Source organism: Sapajus apella, unplaced genomic scaffold (assembly GCF_009761245.1).
Source record: "Sapajus apella isolate SASKATOON/1434 unplaced genomic scaffold, GSC_monkey_1.0 scaffold27, whole genome shotgun sequence".
Classification (NCBI taxonomy): Eukaryota; Metazoa; Chordata; class Mammalia; order Primates; family Cebidae; genus Sapajus; species Sapajus apella.
In genome coordinates, this window is record NW_022436967.1 from 18,546,326 (window position 1) to 18,568,675 (window position 22,350).

A 22,350-nucleotide genomic window follows, 5' to 3' on the forward strand; every position below is an offset into this window, starting at 1 on the left:
ATAATGTGCTCCTTTAGCTTGGAGGAGTTTGTTATTACCCTCATTCTGAAGCCTACTTCTGTCAATTCACGAAACTCATTCTCCGTCAGTTTTGTTCCTTTCTGATGAGGAGTTCTGATCCTTTGGAGGAGAAGAGGCTTTCTGGTTTTTGAAATTTTCAGCCTTCTTGTGCTATTTTTTCCTCCTCTTTGTGGATTTATCTACATTTTGTCTTTGCTGTTCATGATTTTCAGGTGGAGTTTTTGCATGATCGTGCTTTTTGTCTATGTTGATGCTATTGCTTTCTGTTTGTTAGTTTTCCCTTTAACAGTCCACCCTGGAGTTTTCTAGGGGGTCTCCTCCAGACCCTGTTTGCCTGGGTATCACCAGTAGAGACTGCAGAACAGCAAAGATTGTTGCCTGCTCCTTCCTCTGAAAGCTTTGTCCCAGAGTGGCACTCGCCAGATGCAAACCAGAGCTCTCCTATATAAGGTGTCTGTTGACTCCTGCTGGGATGTGTCTCCCCATCCAGACACATGGGGTTCAGGGACTCACTTGAAGAGGCAGTCTGTTTCTTAGCAGAGCTTGAGCATTGTGCTGGGAGATCTGTTGCTCTCTTTAGAGCCAGCAGGCAGGAAAGTTTAAGTCTGCTGGAGTTTCTGCTGGAGTCACCCCTTCCTCCAGGTGTTCTGTCCCAGGGAGATGGGAGTTTTATTGATAAGACCCTGATGAGGACTGCTGTTTTTCTTTCAGAGATGCCCTGCCCAGAGATAAGGAATCCAGAGGCAGTCTGACTATAGCGGCTTTGCTGAGCTGCAATGAGCTCCGTCCAGTTAGAACTTTCCTGTGGCTTTGTTTATACTGTGAGAAGGAAACCACCTACTGAAGCCTCAGTAATGGCAGACGACCCTCCCTGGGACAAGCTTGAGGATCCCAGGTCAACTTCACACTGCTGTGCTGCAGTGAGAATTTCAAGCCAGTGGATCTTAGCTTGCTGGACTCCATGGGGGTGGGATCCACTGAGCAAGCCCAGTTGGCTCCCTGGCTTTAACCCCCTTTCCAGGGGAGCAAACAGTTCTGTTTTGCTGGCATTCCAGGAACCATTAGGGTATGAAAAGAACTCCTCCTTGCAACTAGCTCAGTGTCTGGCCAAATGGCCACCCAGTTTTTTGCTTGAACCCCTGGCCCTTGTTGTATTGGCACCTGAGGAAATCTCCTGGTGTGTGGGTTGAGAAGACTGTGGGAAAAATGTAATATCTGGGCCAGACAGCACTGTCCCTCATGGCACGGTCCCTCACGGCTTCCCTTGACTAGGGAAGGGAGTTCCTTTTTTCTTGCACTTATTAAGGAGTTGTCCCGCCCTGCTTCTGCTGAACCCTCCATGGGATGTACCCATTGTCTAAGCAGTCCCAATGAGATGAGTTGGTACCTCAGTTGGAAATGCAGAGATCGCTCATCTTCTGCATTCGTCTCACCTGGAGCTGCAGACAGGAGCTGCTCCTATTTGGCCATCTTGCCCAGCAACTCCAATTATTTTCTTTAGTTTTTGTTCATTTGTTTGTTTGTTTTTGTGCTGCTCCACTGTAGTGTTGATTTGTATGTTATTATTGAAACATCTTATGCTAATGTGACTTTCTTTTTATTAGTAAGTGATTTAGTCTTTTTTTTCCTGGAATTTCTGGTTATTTCTTCTATCTCCAAAATTTCTAACTGAATATTTTTGGTTAATTTTTCTAAGTACGTGATTGAACCTTTAAATGTCTACGTTCATACTTTCACTTATTTTGAATTTTTTTAAAAAAACTATAATTTTAAATATTACATTTTATCTTTATGTTTTTGTTCTTGAGGGATTCCAACTCTATAAGGGTTGGCTCTTCTTTGCCCATTTTCTATATTAAACACACTCTTCCTATTGTATAACTTTTGCTTTATTTTATTGTCAATGTCTTATCTGTTTTCATGCCTTTCTTTAATAATACTGTTTTTTTTTAAATAAAATATATTCTCCCCTGAGCATTTAGTAATTCAATTAATATATTTTTTAAGTCAAATCCATAGATGGATTTATATACTCTCCTTGATGAGTTCTATGGTTTTTGGAGGATACTTGGAGAGATCTGAATTTAAGGGGCATTTGATAACTTCTAGATTCTAACAACTTTCCCTCACTTTTTTATGAACACAATTTTCCACATATAATGTTTTGAATGGTGTATCTACATAACCAATGTGCATTTGTTTATTGAAAACGTTCTAAAACATTTTCTTGGTGTGCTGTCTTTTATTATAATATCTCATCTGGTACCCACATTTAATTGCACCCTTCTAAAAGTTATTAAAATTATTCTTGTTTAATGATTTACCATGTAGTCACGTTTTGTTTTGTCATCATAAATGAAAAACATAAGCTAAGCTGGTGAAGTAAAAGCAAAACCCCAAAGACAAACACCAATAACAAAGAAGAGACTTTCTAAATCCATCTAGAACTTGGCAGTCTCCATAACAGGCCAACTTCTGACTTGTTCCTTGTTGCCTTGGAGCTCTTCTGACCTTGAAGTTTTCTGCTTTCTAGCTGTGTTACCTGCTACATTCTCTCCACTTGAGGAGACAGCTACTCTTTCTTCAGTGAAGTAAAATTACCAAATCCTAAAATCTGAGGGATTATTAGTCATTTCCAAGAGTAGTAATGAACGTACAGGAGTTTTAGGTGGAAACCTGTGCTCTCCATTTTCCATCGAGTGCATTTATTTATTTCACTTTTTAGACATATAAAAATATTTTAAAAGACTGTATTTATTACAACCAAACCACCTGAAAGTACTACCAGCTATGAAAGGATAATGTTGTACACTTTATCAGGCATCAATTCCTCAAATTATTTAATTACTCTTATGCTGTCTACTGAAATTGTCATTAAAAAAAATAACTTTTGTTTTTGTGATGGAATTTCACTCTTGCTGTCCAGGCTGGAGTACAATGGTACGATCTCGGCTCACCATAACCTCCACCTCCTGGGAGAAAGTCATGCAACATCACCAGGCTAATTTTGATTTTTAGTAGAGATGTGGTTTCTCCATGTTGGTCAGACTCATCTTGAATTCCTGACCTCAGGTGATGTGCTCATCTTGGTCTCCCAAAGTTCTGGGATTACAGGCATGAGCCACAGCATGTGGCCAAAAAATCCAACTTTTAAAACTCAATGCTTTGTCAATTCTGTGATGTAGCAAATGCTAACGCCATCATTTAATTATTATCTTTCTGAAATTGAGAATTGCTGATATATTTATTAAAGTACTTTTTAAATGTATTAGTCTTAGTACTGCTCACAAAAACATATTTGAAAAGGCATTCTATAAACATAACAACATGCAGTAATTTATCTGGCAGCCAACATGAATGAATGTTTTGTTACTCTGAATCACTTATGAATATCATAATGGTCTGAAGTTTGCACATTCAGACCTCAAATAAATTTTCCTCATGTTTGTTATTAGTTTAATTTTATGAGTGACACGTTGGGAGATTTGCTTCAATATAGGCATATGTAGAGTTCCAAGAATAAAGAATGTGGGGATGGAGACTGCATATTTATATTGGGCTTTGGTCATCAGGACATTATTAGTGTATTTGGAAATGGCTTTTCTGTTATTTATATAACATTGACTATAAAAACAATTATCTGTCTTTTTATGCTTTTACTTTATTTTTCCATATTGGCAACGATTCTAGCTATTTGGGAATTTTAAATGACACAACATTAGAAGTAAATGGATGTTGAAATGCTATGCAGTTGCTAGATACATTTAATTATTTATGGTTTTACATGCTTGTGTCCATGCAATTAACTGAAGCACCGCTAACCTGTTTTGGGTGCTCACTATGTACCAGTCACTAAATATTTCTGTATTTTAATTAATGCAATCTTCAAAACACAAGTCAAACATCATTTTTAGGCTACTATACACACAAGGAAACTGAGGCACAAAGTTTAAATCAGTTGCCAAATTATATACACAGTACAGATAGGGTGGAACCTATGATGTCTGGCTCCAGAATCCGCATTAGGAACCACATTCTACCACCACTGCCTGGAGGTCAGACCAATCATTCACATGTACATATAGGTCAAAAACTCTACCAGACAAAATGATTTGGAGCTTGTTTCCTGCAGCCAATATTTGTAAAATCCAACTGTGTCTATGTCCTGTGGACGTGGGGAAAAACATTTGTTTCCTCTTGATTTGTGTTCACTCTGGTTGGACAAATAAGGAATGCATATCATGCTTAAAGCTCATGCAGTAAACAAATGAGTCTTGTGTCTCCCTAATTTGTCATTTTGTATCTCATTCCAGATTGTGGTGGGAGTTCATCTCACTGGATTAAAATTTGCTATGACCTCTCTGAGATGAAACTCCTCAACTTGGGCCACATAATTAGGATAACTACATAACTTATCATTTATACTAGAATATATTTATATGTAAAGGGAGGTACTAAATTTATAATTTTTGAAAAACTTTTATTGAAAATTAATTTTTCTTTATTGGTAGACTTATGAAATAGTTCTGTTCAGAAACAATTTTCAAAAAATGTTTCTAAAATTAAAATAGCATGTATCCATGTACACTGCATGCAGCATTTTCTTATATTTTAATGTTTCTAAGTGGATCTGATTTTGTATTTTGCTGAAGAATTGTTTTTCTAATTATTTTATTTTTTAATAAAAATGTATTCAAAATTATTCAAAGTGATACATTATGGCCAATAAATTTAAAATCAGTAACAATTTCATTGCCCTTTTATTCTGTAAGCCATATTTATAATTGAGAAAATATCTTCACAGGTATTAGCTACAATCAGAGAAAACCCTGCTAAATTGAAGCTAATAGTAATTCCGTTATATATTTGTATGCATATACATATTTATATATACATATATATATATATATATATATTTGTTTCATTACAAGTGTCTTTCTTTAGAAGATACTTTACAAGATGAAACTGCTTAGTTTGGTTGTCTCTATTCATTATGCATTTATAACCATAATTGCTGCAGTATTTTAGATCGTCTTAATTCTATTTTATTCTGTATAGAATACAAATTTATCTAGTTAAAAATTAAAGCTCCATCAAAATATTCTTTCAAGCTAAAATATTCCAAAGCATAAGCATAGAATTTCAAAATTAAATCCAATATATCAAGTGAACTTGTAACTTGTTCAGTTGGTCTCTTGCTTTGGTGATGAACATTTTTAAAGCTTCTATTTTCAAGTATTTTTATTTTTGGAACGGCAAATTAACGCAGGATTCAAAAGGTAAACTTTTAACACTGCCTTTGTTAAATTTTCGAACTGATTTGAAAAAAGACAAACAAAATCTAGAGGATATGTTTACCAATAAAAGGATGAATATCATTATAAAACACTGAGGTAGATTTACAAAATAGTTCTTCAAAAGCTTACACATTTCTAAACCACAAATGACAAGCAACAAAGAAAGAAAGAATATACTGTCATACTGATTCATTATAATTAATTCAACTTCAACTTTGTCTTAAAGATTCTGTTATCTAGTTTTTTAACTGTGTGTGTATGCAAACCTTTATACATTTTTCCAACCAGCATTTAAATTTTGATTGGTAGGATATCAACTTTAGTGGCTGCAACAATGAATTATGACTGTACTACAATCAATTTCAAGTGCATCGCTGCTCCACTGATTTTTTAATGTAGTAGAACATTGTTTTTCCCATGAAAATGTACTTCATTCAAATAAAAATGTATATTCTTACAGCAAAAGAACAGAGTGTATTTTTCAAAATTAAGTGTGTTAATTGAATTATTAGTTATGTCAATTTTTTAGTTCAATAGAATAATCTTTCAAAATTTTACTTTCATTTTAAGAACTAAAATAAAAACAGTTAATCATAATTAATTAAGTACATTAGTTAACTAAATTAATTAAGCCACAATTGTACTTAACAAATTTTCTAATTAAAGCATCTGAAGATGCTGACAGAAAACTGACATTATTTATGTTTGTCAAGTTAGAAAATATTAACAGTTAACACTTCATATATGCACAGGAAAACACTGAATAAAAAATAAGTGAAATTAACTTAGAAAAACTATCATTTGATCTAAATTATTTGAAGTATAATTTGAGAAAAGTGTTCCAGTGAATGATATATAACTTGATTTGCTCATGTTGCATGGAAGCACTCTTTGGAAACAGTGATTTAGAAATAAGTACTAACTTTTGCAGTAGGTATTGAGAGTTTTTAAGCAGATGTATAGCTTTTGGTTTTTACGTGCCAGTGATATTGGGATGGTTACCTGATAGACATTAATGTTTATAATTTTTTGTGTGAGTTATGTGTTCATAATCAAGCTTTTTGAAAATAGAAATTCAGTAATTTTTATTAAAAGTATCCCCACTTTTTCAGATTCCTGCTGAAATATATCATGACTCCCTCCCCCAAAATGTGACCAAACACTAGTAACTAAGTATTTGCAGATTATAAAATAAATGACAACTCCACTCTACTGTGTGCTCAGACTGCTTTGTTTGCTATCAGGAAGTACCTTCAGCCTCCATTTCTCCTCCTTATTTCACAATCCCTTTACCCTTATTTCCATATTTCTCACTCACTTATGGTTAGCAGCATGGCACTTCTGCATCTGTAATGACACAGCTATATGCTGCTCCCTTAAATACTTCTCCCAGGAATTAAGTTTATTTAATCAGCAACTGCTTTATATGTTCTTCTTAGAAGAGAAGTGTTCACTGCACTTATGTTGCATTTGAAAAGTGTTGGAAAATGAGAGATTCATTTATGATCAACTTAAAGATTTAACCATGTGTTAAGAGATAACTATTCCCTGGTAAACAAGAGCTAGCAGAAGCTGGAGGGGTAACATGGAAGCCCAAACTCATCATGACCCATTTTAATGGCATTTCAATAATAATACTTTGTTAAAAAATTTAGAAATCTGGAGCAAATGCTCAACTGATAGCACATCGTGACAACAGGCATAAACCAGAAGTTTCCCCAGGCAAAACAGGACTTTGGTCCTGACATATATAGTGGAATCACAGTGCACTCATTGATTCTAAGAGGAGAGGGCTGTACGAAGGGGCATTTGTACTAGAGGAGAAGGCTGGTCATTGCAGTCACCTTGCCAGACTTGTCCAGAAAAAAAGCACTCTCAGACGTCACAGAAGGATGAACATTACAGTGGAGAATAGGCATAGCGTAGAAAGATGGGTTCTAAACAGCAAGAAAAGTTGTGGTGAACGTTTCAGGCCAGGAGAACATTGGCCTTAATGTAGTGGACAGAAAAACTACATACTATGTCCAAATTTTAACTTCTGTCTTCCCAGCAAGCAGGAACGAATCAAGCTTCCCTTTGTTTATCTTCTACAATCTTGTATTCAGTGACTGTCAGTGTTAAAGATAAACTTTTATTTTAACTGTGGAGATTATCTTCTTCATTGTTATGATTTTGTTCCTGTTCATAAAACTATGTTGTTATTAATTGAATGATTATTTTCATGCGACACTGATTTAGAACATAAATAAATATTGAAGGGCATCACCTCTCATTTCCATAGCAACAAATTAAAAGTAAATACTAGTCATTTAAGCATTTCTTTCTTTGATGAATGGGCACATATTAACACACCATCTTTCTGATATTCCTTGGGTAGAGTAAGAATCAAGAAAAAATCTCCTTGCCTACAGAACAACTGGAAAATCTGCTTGGTTGCGTTTGTGAAAGGAGTGAAGTGAGGTTATAAATTTATTTGGAGCCAGATTTTGAAGAAGTTTAATTTGTTAGTAAGTAAACACTGGAGGATTTTGAGCATGGGAGTAGCATGAGAGAATGATATTCATAGAAAATTCATCCAGCAATCGTTTGCAGTACGCAATTAGAAAAGTGAGAAAGGGACATGTGGGAAGGTCCATCATTCTGCATGTATCTAGATGAGGCAAAGGACAAGCAAGTCACATCAGTAAATAATTTAACTAAATTTAATAAATAAACCAGACTCCCTCAAATATTGATTTCTTACTTTTGAAAAAGTTACTCAAACTCCAGACTTGAGAGTGACTCTGAATTTTAAAATTCCATGACATTTAATGTTTTTCATATTTATTACTAAAAATATGATAATATCAAACAACATAAAGTTCTCTTACTGGAAATTTTTGTGACTTTTTGTTTTTCTACTTACATGGTTAAGAAACATGTTTGTTAGGGGAAATGCTGTTTCTAAAAGAAATGATTATTTCCATGTCCAAGAAGATAATCAATGCCTCAATATTTCAATGAATATAATTCTTTATTAAAGCTGTTAAAAGGCTCATGTAGAAGGGCCCGAGCTTACATCTTATTTTTCTTTACATCATCGGCACTCACCTAGTGCCTGAAACACAGAAGGCTTTCAATAAATAGTGTATACTGAATGAATGAAATAAATATGCCCATCTTGTGATGTCTTCAAATAGAATTGATTTGGCAATTTAGCAACCTATATCCAACTCTCTAAATATGTGTAAAGATGCATACAGTGTTACCCACATGACTTTAGGTATGGGGTTGGGCTTTAAGTTTCTATAGAGTCCTGTTTTATAAATTTATAATTCAAATTAACTATAATACTAATACATCATACAGGGCTTACATGGATCCACTGTATACTATTTTTTTTAACTATGAAACATGATTTTTAGAAAACTTCACAAAAATACTTGAAGGAATAATTTCTGCATTATATCATGATATTCTATTCTTTTGGGAACACTAAATGTTTTCCACAGTATAGAAGATAATTTTTAAAAAAGAAATAGTGGATTTTTTACATGTCAGAATGATTCAAATATTACTGAAATGAAATAGGACAAAAATGTGTCATTAATTTTATGCTATGTTAATTTCACATCAATTAAAGAATGCATGGTAGTTTACCAACGAAGAGCCCTGTTATAGAAAAACACAACTGTATTTTGACTGTTTCAAGAACATCAATGAGATACATATGCATCCAAATAATGCTAAAATTAAAAATGGCATAGAAGGAAAACAATTTTAAAAAGCACAAAGAATTTGTTTAGTCCAACTCTGTTGAATTTTTCCATATGAAGAGACAGAGGCCTGCTGTTTTTCCACTTTGAACAACTCACCACAATGGCTTTGCCTAATTAAATTGCTATATGGCAATTGTTTACTCTGACTTTCCTCTAAAATAAAACTGATGGTTTTTGTTTGAAGTGACCCAGATGCATGTTACTTGTGCTTATTCAGCTATACACATTCACATATGACTGCACTTAATGATGATGCCAGTTTGCTGAATTCTTCACAGAAAAGATGGTTTGCCAAATTACTATTGTTAAACAGACTTTACAATCAAACATTCATTTCTGGCTCTGCATATTAGTCTCCAAGCCCAGCTTTAGTCTTAATCTTATTAGAAACTACCATACTAAAAGTTCTTTCATCACACACTTCTAGGGATAGAGAAAGTGTTCCAAGCTAACATCTTATATTTAAAGGATGTGATGCTTTCATGTCCTGGGCAGCATTTTTCTTTTCCCCTAGGAAAGTTTTTCCTCCTTTCCTCTTCTTTTCTTTCTCCTCCTACTCCACTCCTTCCTCCTTCTTTTCCCTCTCCTCCATGTTCCTCTCTTCCTCCGTTTCCTCTTTCCTTCTTCTTCTTTTACAGCTTTTAAGAAATATTTGCACCTGACACACCAATGCCTAGGTAACACTTCTCAACGCCACCCAGGAGAGATTATGCAGAGTGCAAGTCAAATCCTATCATTCCTTTGCCTGAAAACCTTAGGGGCCCTTTCTTATCCTGAGGAAAGCCATGGTTTATGAAGTAGTCTAAAAGAATGCTCTTTCCCTAGAGATTGATGATCCACTCTCTCATGTCCTTCAGTTCTTTCTTTAATATTACCTTTTAGCAGGATCTTCCCTGACAATCTTATTTAGAAATGTAGTCCTACCAGTGGTTTCTCATTTCTTTCCCCATTTAAATTTCTCTCTAACCCTAACCATAATTTAATCTGCTATATGCATATATCAATTATTTCATTTATCTTTCTTTCTGAATTTGAGTTAATTTCTACAAGTATACAGTAAATATTTGAATTAATAAGTGCATTAATATTCACCACAAAACAATAGAGTCTAAAAATATTTTTCATATTTTAATACTGTTATGTAAAGTATACATGCCCTGATGTTGTGTTTGATACAACACCCCCCCAACACACACACACACTCTCACTCACATACACAATTTATCCACTTAGGGCCATTTAAGAGATGCACCAATTTTGCTTTTTATATTATGTTTCTTATGTGCTGACTTTAGAATCTATCTCACATTGAACTGTTTCCATTATAGTACGTTTCAACACCTAATGATCGTTAAAAGAATGAAACAGTTTAAACTCTTTTAATGTAAAAATTATAGTACATGGTAAATTTAAGTGTACTAACTTAAGAATCCATAGTACTCATAAGAGTAGGAAGTAGTCATCATAGGGATAATGTATCAAAATTATAAGTATCTATGTATATGTACATGAAGATGTGTGTGCAAAATTGGGTCAAATTTAGTAAAAGTAATGTTCGTCCATAGCTTATACAAAAGAAATTGATTTTTTTTTCATTTCCTGTGTCTCTTTGAGGGTAACTAAAGTTAATTCTTGAATTTTTAATAAGAAACTATAATGACAGGATCCATAATTCCCTTCCTTCTCTTTCACACAAACCTTATCAAATCTCATGGCTTCAATTATCACCTCTATTTGTATAATTCCCCAATCTATTTCTTTAATCTTGACCGCTATCAGGAACTCCAGTATCACATTTCTAATTGCCTACAGGGCATTTCCATCTGGGAACTTAGGAACCAGTGTATCACTGCAAACTTAACAGAATCTGTGCTTACCCCACACCTAGCTCCTCATCCATTTACTAAAAAAGAAACAAAGGAAGAAAGAAAGGTGTGTCCTGATTTACCATGCATGTATTTTGGGCTGAAAAATCTCTCTCCTTTACAAATACTTTTAAAGTTCTAAAAATGTTTCCTGAGTAATTATTCCTTTAACTCTTATTCCATTCCAACATTCATTTGTCCATATTCTCATCTTTATCTTCTCTGCCTATATTATTATAATCACTTCTAACTATTTTGCCTTTCTTCTTCTCTTAGCTACCACCAAAATTTGAGTCCAATTTATTTTTTAAAAATACATGACTTTATGCTAGTTTTGAGATCAGAATTTAAGCAAATATATTCTTGGAAAGACTCTTGATTCCATGGGAAAAATTAAAAGTGTTCCAAACTAATCATTTTCTAGTATCAAACAAAAACTGTTATTCAGGCCCAAATGTTACTGATACTGTTCTCTGAATATATCTGGTTATTGCACTTCCCATTTTGCATTGCTTCTTCCATAAGCTTCTTGGTTCCTACCCAACCTTCCAGGTTGTACTGAAATTTTATTTCTGCTGTGACGTCTTCTCTAACCATCCTGACCCATGATAATTTCACTCTCTCAAGATATCTGGGTCTCGTTCTGAATCTGTCATTGGCTAAGTGACCTTTGACGTAACATTCTGCATATCTGCAAATGAGAGAGAGTTGGGTTACATAGTCTCATATGTTTACCACAGAAAATTTAAAAAATTTACTATATATTTCATTTATTTATCTTGCATTTGACTATTTCTTGACTGTTTCTCATTGCTATTTAATGACTTAATTTTCCCAAATTGCAATTTCACTAGTGATAGTGATAACATAATTACATTTCTATTTTAGCACCATAGTTACACATGCAGAGTTAAGGAAAATTTTTGAAAGTTTTGAATTAGTGAAATTTCAAAATATCAGCTGCCATACTTGATAAGCCTCAATAATATTATTTGATCATAAATTAGCCTACTGATTCCAGGATACTGAATCTACTGGGAGCCATATCTCTGAAGTTCTTCACAGTTATGATTTGTGAGGCCCGACACTCAGGAGAAACTTTGCCGAATTACAGGGAAAGTTTAGCCAGGACAACAAAGAGTAGTACTGGAAATGATGTGGTTACTTTTTCCCTTACAACTTACTTTCTCAACAATGACTAACCTATGTATTCAACAGTTTGTGCATGTGCTCTCTTGCTCTCTCTCCCGTTTGTCAGTTTCCTCATTCCCCTGCCTCTCATTCTTGCCTTTACCTTTTCTGATTGCTACTTTTATGCACGGCTGTTTCTTTGAACTAGAATTATTACAAGTTGTAAGTAGCTTCATACTAGCCAGCATTTTGATAAAGCTGTTTTTTCTGCAGAATGATAGAACAGATAGACGCTTATGAATATTGTTGAATTACTGCAGTTTTAAGAAATTTATTCACTTAAATGTTCCTTTACTGAGCATGTACTATACAGAGGGCAAGGTTCTAACAGCAGAAATATGATTCAACCTTGTCTTCAAGGACCCTATCTGGTAGAGGAGTCCTTAGATCTATAGATCTATAGTCATTAGATCCACAAAGAGCATTATATCTATGTCAGCAGAGGCAAAATATCATAAGGTTTCAAAGGAGACAATGATAATAAACAAATGGAAACATTTAAAAAAAAAGCCTTTATGAGAGACTGGTAGCATTCTGATGGGGCAAGGGAGTGGAAAGGACGTTAGAAGTGGGAATAAGACGAAAGGAAAAGCTCAGAGGAAAGACAAGAGGAGATTGATGTGACATATTGTATGGAGCCTTTGATCTAGAATAGGCTAGAACTGCCATCGAATTTACAAAGACATTTTTAGCAGGGGTCACATTCTCAGTCATACTTTTGGTACTATCCACTTTCTCTAGATTCTAAATCATTTTATGATTGATGTTCACACCATGGTCTCACAGGTTATTTGGTTATTTGCAGGAATTTATACTGTTTCCCTCTATACCCCAACAAAATCATTCTTTCTAGTGTAAGCCACTTCTTCTCCATGGTTAGAGTTATCACTAACCATAAAGGAATTTCTGAGTTCACAAGCTAATGCTGTTTGGTGGGTTCTCTTTTTAAATTTTAAATAGTTCTCTATTTTAAAAATAAAGTGCATATAGTGAAGAAAACACAGAATAAATCGAGAAGGTTTTTTTTCAGTCTCTTGTAATTGCAACTGTCTTATCCCTATTTTCATCATATGCTCTGTGTATGAGTTGGGGTGGGGGGAGAGAAAATGATTTAAAGTCAATACGTTTTAAAAGACAAAGAGCCTCTGAGAGGGGAGAAAATAATACTGTGTAAAGTATGATTCAATGTGTTCAAAATTGTGTTCAAAAAAGACACAATTTTACGCATAAAAATTTTTGTTTGCAATCTCAGTTTTTAAAAGGGAATGAAGTTAAAGAATGACTGATGTGTTCTTAGTGCATTTATATACAGCTATATCTTAATTTTCAGAATAATCCTTGAAGATTCATAAAACAGTTTCAGTGACATCATTAAAAGCTGCCCCTTGACAATTTTTCTGGTACTTTCCACATTTCCTACAAAATCTATGATGAAAACTTCTTCCTCTTTTTAGAGAATTTTGTTCACACAGTGCTATGGGGACACACATGGAAAAAAATAGATGAGAAAGTCCTCTATTGCTTTTTTAAAAATAAACTACAATCTGGCAATTCTTTACTTTTCTCTGTACCTGTTTCCTCATTAGTCAAGTGAAATGATAATACTTCTGCACTTTGGAAATTTGTGGAAAGACTCTAATTCAGAAATTTTTCATTTTAAAATGTATAGAGGGAGGTAATTATATTAATTATATTTGAAACATAGTGATAATGAATATAATCTCCCCACCGCCAGTACAGGAAGTCTCAAATGAGAATTAGACAGTGCATATTTCAAATTTAAACAAGAAATGGACTCTTAACCTTTCTGATTTCATCTAAAATTCTACTTCCCATTGTATTCTTAATTTGATCCCATTGCTTATGACATTTTTGGCTTCAAGCGTGGTTTTATAGTTTGGATGAGCTGCTAAACTTGGCACTGAATATGTTACAAAAATAAGAGGAAAAAACTATTTATTTCTCCCTAGGATCAAGGGAGTTTGAAAGAGTATGAATATGTTATGCTAATATATATGTGTAAATTTATGAAAGAAAATATTTAATATTTATTTGTTTTCAATGTGTTTCTATGGAAAGGAGTGGAGACATCTCATCTTACTAATTTGCTTTGTTAATGTGGAAAACCATTGACTCAACAATGGCCAATATATATAAAAATGGGAACATAAGCAGAACAACAAAGCAACAAACTCACACTGAGTTTCATATCTAGCCACCGAGCTGGCATTCCTCAACTAATCCATTTTAGAAAGCACATACAGTAAGATACATTTTCCCCTTTTAGTCATGAAAACAGAAGTCTTATCGGCCATTACATGCTGCTTTACTCCTACTTAAACTGTAAGATGCTTTCCATCATGTTCTGTTTAACTGTGTATAGATAAACTGAATGTCCAATTAACATACACTGCAGAGCATAAGCCTCATTGTACACGTGTGTGCAAATTGTAGAATCACAAGATTGTTCTTCTCTGTGTGGAATCCCTGTGATAGTTATAGATACCTTCTACAAACTCAAATGTACTACAAACCTGAAGAAATTTGATTCCTTTTCTCCGACAAAAAGATAAAAAAAAATTTATTTAATAATTTGAGCAAATAAAACTTTAGGAGAATAAATTAAGTAGTCAAAAATGCTTAATATAAAATAGAAACTTTCGAGAGTATATTTATATAATAAAAATATTATATACTAATTTACCTAAGTACCTCTTTCCAACAGTAGATAATTAGACAGACCCACACTTTATATAGAATATGAAAAAACACCAAATTACTAAATTTTTTAAAAATTTATTTTATTGCATTTTAGGTTTTGGGGTACATGTGAAGAATATGCAAGATTGTTGTATAGGTACACACGTGGCAGTGTGATTTGCTGCCTTCCTCCCCATCACCTATATCTGGCATTTCTCCCCATGCTATCTCTCCCCGACTCTCCACCCCCCACTGACCCTCCCCTATTTCCCCCCAACAGACCCAAGTGTGTAGTGCTCCCCTCCCTGTGTCCATGTGTTCTCCTTGTTCAACACCCACCTATGAGTGAGAATATGCGGTGTTTGATCTTCTGCTCTTGTGTCAGTTTGCTGAGAATGATGCTTTTCCTGGTTCACCCATGTCCCTTCAAAGGACACAACCAATTTACTAAAATTGCTTGTTTCCCCCAACTTCCACTCCATTATACATTTTTGGGATCTGGCTAAGGAAAAAATGAGTGGGCATATTTGAGTTCCGTTGGATGGGCTTATGTGGGGTTACTTCTTTGTGGAGTTCTTACTTCTTTGTGGGGTTGTTATTTCTGTCAAGGTGTTAGAAGATAGTAAGTGGTAGAGTTAAGATTCAAGTCTGTGTGTTTCAAGATGTTAACCTTACCCTTATACTATATATGACCTTTCATACCTTTGGTGCTCAATCCCCAAGGTTGGAAATATTTATTTATTTATTCATTTAATTTTAATTGACAAATAGCAATTTTATATTGGCAGGGTGTAATGTGAAGTTTTGATCTTTGTATACATTGTAGAGATACTCAATCAAGCTAGCATATCCATTATCTTACCAATTTATCAGTTTTTGTGCGTGTTGTGAGAATGTTAAAAATGTATCCTTTGAGCAATTTTGAAATACATAATACACTATTATCAACTGTGGTCATCATGCATGTTAGTAGATCACTAAAACTTATTCCTCCTCTCCTACTGAAACTTTGTACGTTTTGATCAATATCTCTTTTTTTTCCATCTTTACTGTATGTATATATATATATATATATATATATATACACATATATATATATATAATCTTACATCTGTACTATATATACAGTTCATAACATAACATAACATAACATGTCTTTATGGTAGACACCTAGTAACCACTAAGAAAAAGATTACAGAAGATACACAAATGAGAAAGAGAAAAAAACAAAACAAAACAAAAACTTAGCAACACAGAAAACCACCAAACCACAGAGGGAAAAACAAGAGCGGAAAAAAGGGAAAAAAACATATCTCAAAAACCACCAAAAAACAATTAACAAAATGGCAGGAGTAAGTCCTAACTTATCAATAATAGCCTTGAAGGTAAATGGATTAAATTATTCCATTAAAAGACAGAATGACTCTGAAAGCAAACAGACAAACAAAAAGCAAGACCCAACTGTATAACTCACCTTACTGTTAAAAACAAACATAAACTGAAAGTGAAGGGATGAGAAAAAGTATTCCATGCAAATAGAAACTGAAAGCAAAGAGCAGTAGCAACATATGCCTGATAAAGTAGACTTTAAGTAAACAATTGTAAAAAGAGACAAAGAAAATTATCACATAATCAAAAGGGATCAACTCAGCAAGAGAATATAATAATTGTAAGTGTATATGCACCCAAACTGGAGTACCCATTATATAAAGCAAATATTAATAGATCTAAAGAGAGAGAGGTAGACTACAGTACAATAATAGAAGGGGACTTTCACACCCCACTTTCAGCAATGAACAGATCATCTAGACAGAAATTCAACAAAGAAACATTGGATTTAAACTGCACTTCATACCAAATGGACCTAACAGACATCTACAGAACATTTCATCCAACAGCTGCAAAGTACACATTAATCTCAACTGCACATGGGACATTCTCCAGGATAGTGAAAATGTCAGGCCACAAAACAAGTCTTAACAAATTTAAGAAGAGAATTATATCAAGTATTTTTTAGACTACAATGGCATAAAGCTAGAAAGCAACAAGAAAAACTTTGGAAACCTTACAAATACATGGAAATTTAAAAACATGCTCCCAAATTATCAATAGATCAGTGAATAAATTTAAAGAGAAATTTAAAAATTCTTTAAGGTGAGTAAGAATGGAGACACATCATACCAAAATCTATGGAACACAGCTCTAAAAGGGAAGTTCATAGCAACAAACGCCTGTATCAAAAAAGATTTCTGGGGCCAGGCATGATGGCTCACGCTTGTAATCCCAGCACTTTGGGAGGCCAAGGTGGGTGGATCACGAGGTCAGGAGTTGAAGACCAGTCTGGCTAACATAGTGAAACCCTGTCTTTACTAAAAATACAAAAAGTTAGCCAGGCGTGATGGTGGGCGCCTGTAATCTCAGCTATTTGGGAGGCTGAGGTAGGAGAATCTCTTGAACTTAGAGGTGGAGGTTGCAGTGAGCCAGGATTGCACCATTGCACTCCAACCAGGGTGACAGTGCAAGACTCCGTTTCAAAGAAAAAAAAGTGAGGAAGGAAGGAAGGAAGGAAAGAAAGAAAAAAAAGAAAGTCTAACAAGCAAACTAAGTCTAACGTGCACCTTAAGAAACTAAAAAAAAAAAATTTTTTTGAAATTAAATAAGTCCAAAATTGGTAGACAGCAATAATAAAGCTCAGAGGAGAAATAAATGAAATAGAGACTGAAAAAAAAAAACAAAACAATTCAAAAGATCAAAGAGATGAATAATTGGGTTTTAAAAATATAAATAAAATCAACAAACGTTTAGCTAGACTAAGAAAAAAGAGAAAAGACTCAAATAAGAGATTAAACAAATGATACACAACTGATATTACCAAAACTGATGATAGAGATAGATGATAGATAGATAGATAGATAGATAGACAGATAGACAGATAGATAGCATAGGCATTTGATTTTTTTTAAAGGCAGATATTCTGTCCTTAGCCCTGTGCCAGCATTTGACACTACTATTTGCCTCCATCTCTGGCTCCAACACTTTATGGAGCTTTATTGAGCTTGCTGCTCATTATTGCCCTAGCTGTGCACTACACTCTGTAAAATCAACTATCTGCCTTTGCTGGACAAGATCTTTGCTCATCATCTTCTCTCAGTCTTAAATGGCTTTGACCAATCACATTAGTACTGGTCTTTGCTAATTGCTTCAGATTTGACAAAACAAAACAAAAAAAGCTAATATCAACAAAGAAAATCTAAAACTCTGAAAACAAGTTAAAAATACTCATCTATTCAAATAATTTTAAAAATTAGTTACAAAACTTGAAAACTTGAAATTCTCGTAATTCTTACATCTCCCATATGACAGAATTTGAAAGAAATATTCCCAATTATGACAGTAATCCTAAATATATACATGTCACTGACAATAAAGAGTTGTGATGGTATAAGAAACTTTATTAAACTATCAATAATAAAACAAATTTTGATGACTCACGCTATAGTAAAAATAAATTCTTTTATACTCTTTACTGAAAAAGACATTGCAAAATAATTGTAAAGAGGTATACAAAGAGTATGTAGGCAAAAAAAATATTAGAAAAGGTTGTTAGGTAATTAATTAAAATGATGTTAGTTTTCTGAGCCTGTCATCTTTTAAAAACGTGTAATTAGGAGTGAGATATTCTATCATTTTAAAGAAAAATTTACTCTGTACCTGCTTACATTAATAATGTTATACATTCTGTTACTCAAAGAGAGTTTTCAAAATTGCAATAGATTCTGCCTCCACAAAATTTAGATTAGTCCTTGGATAGGTGCTGTTTTATTCACACTGCAGAGAGAAAGAGATAAATAGAGTAATACTATGTAAATAACTTTTCCAAGGTTACACAGCTAGGAAGAGGCTGAGCAGGGAGGTATATAACCCAATAAATATGACTCTAGATTTTGTGCTATTAACCAGGAATCTGAGACTTGTCAATTTTGACTGTACATTCAAATCTCCAGGGCAGCTTAAAAATACCAATGCCTGGGGTCCATCTCTGACCAATGAAATCATAATGTCTTGGGATCTGAACCCTGATATTTTGTAAAAGCTCCCCAGGTGATTCTAATGTTTAGCCAAGTGTGAGACTCACTGCATTAAACCTATCTTATCAACAAAAGGTGTTGGCTTTTGTGATGGAGCTTTAAACATTTTTAAGGCAGTTATGCTATATGAGCAGTCTGACTGCAGGAAGCTGTGCCAACAAAATTTTCAAGGAATTTGTAATATCTTCCCTGATTTGCGTCCCTATAGCCCTCTAATCTTCACAGCTGGCATTACTTAGTGTCCATATGCACACTCAGCTCCAGCCAGGTTATGGGAACAACGTTGTTCTCAGAAGCCTAAAGAAACAGAGATCTGTGTCATTAGTCACATTGTATCCATTATCTGTAGCCAATCCACTTTTCACTCTCTGCCCTAGCAGTCTACAATCACATTTAGTAATTATTTAGCTTTACACTTGCTTCCACTTGACCAACTGCCCACAATGTATGCTTATTATTTACTTTTCAACATTCTCTTTAATATTTATCAAATTATTTCATATATTATCTTTATGTCATTTTATTTCCCGGATTCTTCATACAAATAGGCAAGTGTATATCTCACAAGATAGTTTATCTTTAGTGTATGTGTTGTTCTTTTTTAATTATCTTGCAAATCAAAGATTAGAGTTCATTTTAGATTGGAAGTTAAAGATGAATATTTTAAGTATGTGATGAAAAGCTAGTAAAAATATTGAAAAATGATTAGGAAGAAATTTGTGTTAACTTATAAAATATATATATTTTTCATTTATAAGTACAAGGGATTGCTCTTTGCCAAGTAGATCTGCCCCTCTCTACTCTTTGTCAATCAGCACTATGCTAAACACCTTTTTTGCTTTAGATGTGTAAATGTGATTATGTTATACTATTTACAATATCCTACATAAAAGAGGAAGTGAAAAACTGAAAAAAAAAAAAAAACTTACCAGGATTTAAACTTTTTTTTCTCTCTCAGTATTTAAAAACATGAATGCCATAATCTTCTTTGTGTTCTCATCAACAGCATAATGCTGAGTGTATATCAAGATTTCAAAAGATGTGGCTGAACTTGCCACAGTGGTCTGTGATCTTTCCTGTCACCTGGCCCAGGCAGAGGAACTTCTTGCATCATGTCAGGAGCACATGTGGCATCACTGGAGACATTCACGGTAATTCCAGGGTGTGAATTGATATTTACCAGGGCATCATATTCCTGCTGAGCTAGTACATATTTATTTCTCTTTGCTTTTTTACTTCATTTTGATCTCTATTTGACACATTTCTTTCATATTTCGTATATACCCAAGGCTGGATCATTAGTCTTAAAAACCACATACTAGAAATTCTTGCCAACTTCAATATAGGTATACCACTAATGTGCTTCAGTGCTGAGAGCATAACAAGCAAAAAGGAAAACCCAGAGCGTTATGCTAATTGAGCTCCTTGTCTTTGGAAGGAAACATCAGGAGCGGGGATATAATATTTATTTGCAATACCAGACACATGACAAGTACTTAATTATTTTATTGATTATGAATTACATTTTAGCTGGCCTAGTTGGCAACCAACTGACTTAACATCAAAGAGAGGAAAGTAGATGGCAAGTAAGACTTTTAGGGCAAGATATTTAATTAGTTCTAACTCTAAAGAATACCATGCAGCCATAAAAAATGATGAGTTTGTGTCCTTTGTAGGGAAATGGATGAATTTGGAAACCATCACTCTCAGCAAACTGACACAGGAACAGAAAATCAAACACCACATGTTCTCACTCATAGGTAGTATTGAACAATGAGAACACAGGGACACAGGGAGGAGAGCATCACACACTGAGGTCTGTTTGGGGGCGGCTAGGAGAGGGACAGTGGTGGGTGGGGAGGTTGGGGAGAGATAACATGGGGAGAAATGCCAGATATAGGTGACAGAGGGATGGAGGCAGCAAACCACCTTGCCATGTATGTACCTATGCAACAATACTGCATGATCTACACGTGTACCCCAAAACCTAAAGTACAATTTTAAAAAAAGAAAAAAAAAGAATACTACAAAATGATAAGCAGAAAAGAATAGTTATTTGGCCATGTTATTTTGTGTAATTCATTTGGACATCCAACTGATATGAGCTGTGTGACATTTATTAGCATCATTTTAATAAAATCAGAGAAAAATTTCTATATTTTGTTTACTCTTTTTCTTGACATTGTAGTATACCCTTAATGAAATATAGCATTAAAATATTATTTTAGTTTTCATTATTCCTGGAGTCCCAGAAGAACAGATCAAGATAGGGACTCTGGAGAAGTGGCCTGGTTCTCAGGGCGGAACAGGCTGGTGAGGTGATGACTGATCATGGAACAGAGGATGATTCAAAAAGGTATTCTGAGTTTAAAAGTCAACATGTAGTCTAATCAGCTTCTTTTCAGCTGGCTAGAAATGGGAACTGGACTCAGGTAGAAGGCAATATGTCAGAGAAAGCATGAAAACCAACCAGAGGACAAGTATGAAAGCAAAATGAAGCACACAGGGCATGTGCAGATTCCTGGGGCCCCTGGGTTCAATTGTGTCAGGAACCTGCTTATTCAGCTGTGAAATAGAACATTGAAGGGAGCCCAATGAGTTTGAACTTCATGTCTGTGGAACAGATCTTTCTTACCATAGCCTTTTCTAGATTAGAAAACAGCAATTTAGGGAGGTTTGGTTATTTATGAGATCACCTGGCTAGTTAATGGGAATTCTAGTACGCATTCTAACTTAAGTCTCTAGATTTTCTCCTCAGATTTCACTGTGATTTGCATATGCCTGTTGTCTCTGTCTCTACTTATTCTTATTCCTCCACATTGACCTCAAGACTTATTCTTAAAACCAGGACTGATCCTAGTAATTCATAATTTAAAACAATTTATGGTCTCCCATCATAAAGTTTAAATTCCTTCACATAGCCAACAAAGTCCTCTGATGGTCTGGCTTTTGCTACCTGTGCAGCCTCCCTTCCTATGCATGCCCCAGACTATCCTCCTTGATCAAGATCTCTATCTCTTTCATCTCAAGCGTGGCACCTTGCTTGTTAATAAGGTCATGAAAATATGTGGCTGTAACTATTACTGCACTTGTGGTATTGAAGATAGATATTGTTTGGATGACATTCACTCACCTGAATATTATCTTTCCTTTACAACACAATCTCCAAGAACTTTATGTATATTATCAAAGCCTTACAAAATCCTACAATGTTGCATAGACATCAAACAACCACTAAAATGAGTAAATAAATAAGCATAAACTTTATGTTCATTTTTTTCTATGCCTAATATTGTCTCATTGGAGAACATTCATCCTCAGAACTAAGACTTCACATGAGAGTTAATCTCTCAGTAATAAACACATTTTATCTGGAGGGTTGTACCCCAAATACTCTACATTGAACATAATTCCTGTAAGATGCATTTTT